At 39.0% G+C, this 1629-nt stretch overlaps 1 protein-coding gene across 1 annotated transcript in view; it reads left to right on the top strand.

Moving 5' to 3' along the window:
• LOC107573409 (calmodulin-regulated spectrin-associated protein 3) overlaps nt 1–1629 on the top strand; it is an 18162-nt gene that overhangs the window by 1322 nt on the left and 15211 nt on the right. The gene's annotated exons all lie outside the window — the stretch shown is intronic.

Below are 1629 nucleotides of genomic sequence, written 5' to 3'. Positions count from 1 at the left end.
GTGTGTGTGTGTGAGTGTGTGTGTGTGTGTGAGTGTGAGTGTGTGTGTGTGTGTATGTGTGTGTGTGTATAAGACATTAAGGTTTATCTATCTATATATATATCTATATTTATCTATGTCTATCTGTATATATATATATATAATACCTGTTATTATATGTTGCTCTGAAATACTTGATTCTAAACTGGTCAATCTTGGCATTCAGTGGTCAGTCTTTCATATCTCTCTCCACACTCCCTTTCGTCTGTGAGAGCTAGAATTCTTGCTGGTTGGTAGGTGATCAAATACTTATTTCATGCAATAAAATGGAAATTAATTATTTAAAAATCATACAATGTGATTTTCTGGATTTTTTTTTTGATTCTGTCTCTCACAGTTGAGGTGTAACTACGATGAAAATTACAGATCTCTCCATTCTTTGTAAGTGGGAAAACTTGAAAAATCAGCAGTGTATCAAATACTTATTTGCCCCACTGTATATATATGATACCTGTTATATGTTGCACTGAAATACTTGATTCTAAACTGGTCAATCTTGGCATTCAGTGGTCAGTCTTTCATATCTCTCTCCACACTCCCTTTCTGCTCTCATAACAAAATACCTGAGATACAAATCAATGTATTGTTCATATATATCCATACATTTACTTGTTTAGTAATTAGATGTGTGATTACATCCATTCAGTCAGTCTTTATCAGAAATATATTTGTGTAGTAAACAAAACCGCGTTTCCGCCATTCATACATACAGGGGCAAGCGGAACATGCAGGATTCATATTTAAACCGTCTTTTTGCATTTTAATATTCACAGACACTAGTTCATATCGTGATTCGAATTAAGTGGCAGACCTACTTTTGATTTATTCGTCCAAAATTGATTAATTCCGTGGCATTCCGCGCGATAGAGTAAATTACGTTTTTATGAATGGACTCCGCGATCCCGTCCGCATTTTCACAGAAACCATATGGCAACACGCAGCAGCCAGAAATACAGCTTGGGTGAGCCCGAAATAAAATTAACAAATTAAAAAATAAATAAATAAAATATGAATAGAGGCGGGACTATCATCCATGTATGATTAGAAACAGTTGGTGGCGGTATGTGCCTATGGTGCAGAATACGGCAAAAAATTCCAAAGAAGAAGAAGATTTCGGCTCGCCCTGTGTGTTGTCTGAACGAGTGTCAGGGGTGACCTCACGTCACAGGGTCTCTCTTTCTCTCTCTGTAGCGTATGCTATGCGCCCAGAGGCGTTCTCAGGTACCGAAATTTGGCACCGATTGATTTAACGTGAAACGGTACTCGGTAGTACCGACACAATTCGGTCGGTACCCTTAAAAGTACAGAGTTCGGTACCCAACCCTAATACTGAGCGAATCTGCAGTGAGAGCATCAGTTCGGTGATAAGCTGCTGTGTTTGTGTGTAGTGATTCAGATGTAGGTCAAGAGAACTGGAGAGGAGTCAAGACTCTTCATTCAGCTCTAGTGATGTTAGTAGTGGCCCACCAAACACACACACACACACACACACACACACATATATGTATATACACAGGAGTCCTGCTTTCTGTGTGTGTGAGCGCTGGCGTTTTTCTCAGATAATTTGTGCTGCTCTGAGCAAGGACTCTG

The sequence above is a fragment of the Sinocyclocheilus grahami genome, unplaced genomic scaffold (genome assembly GCF_001515645.1).
Source record: "Sinocyclocheilus grahami isolate Dianchi unplaced genomic scaffold, SAMN03320097.WGS_v1.1 scaffold1936.1, whole genome shotgun sequence".
NCBI lineage: Eukaryota > Metazoa > Chordata > Actinopteri > Cypriniformes > Cyprinidae > Sinocyclocheilus > Sinocyclocheilus grahami.
Note: the sequence above shows the minus strand (reverse complement) of the source record. Positions and strands in the feature narration are given on the sequence as shown.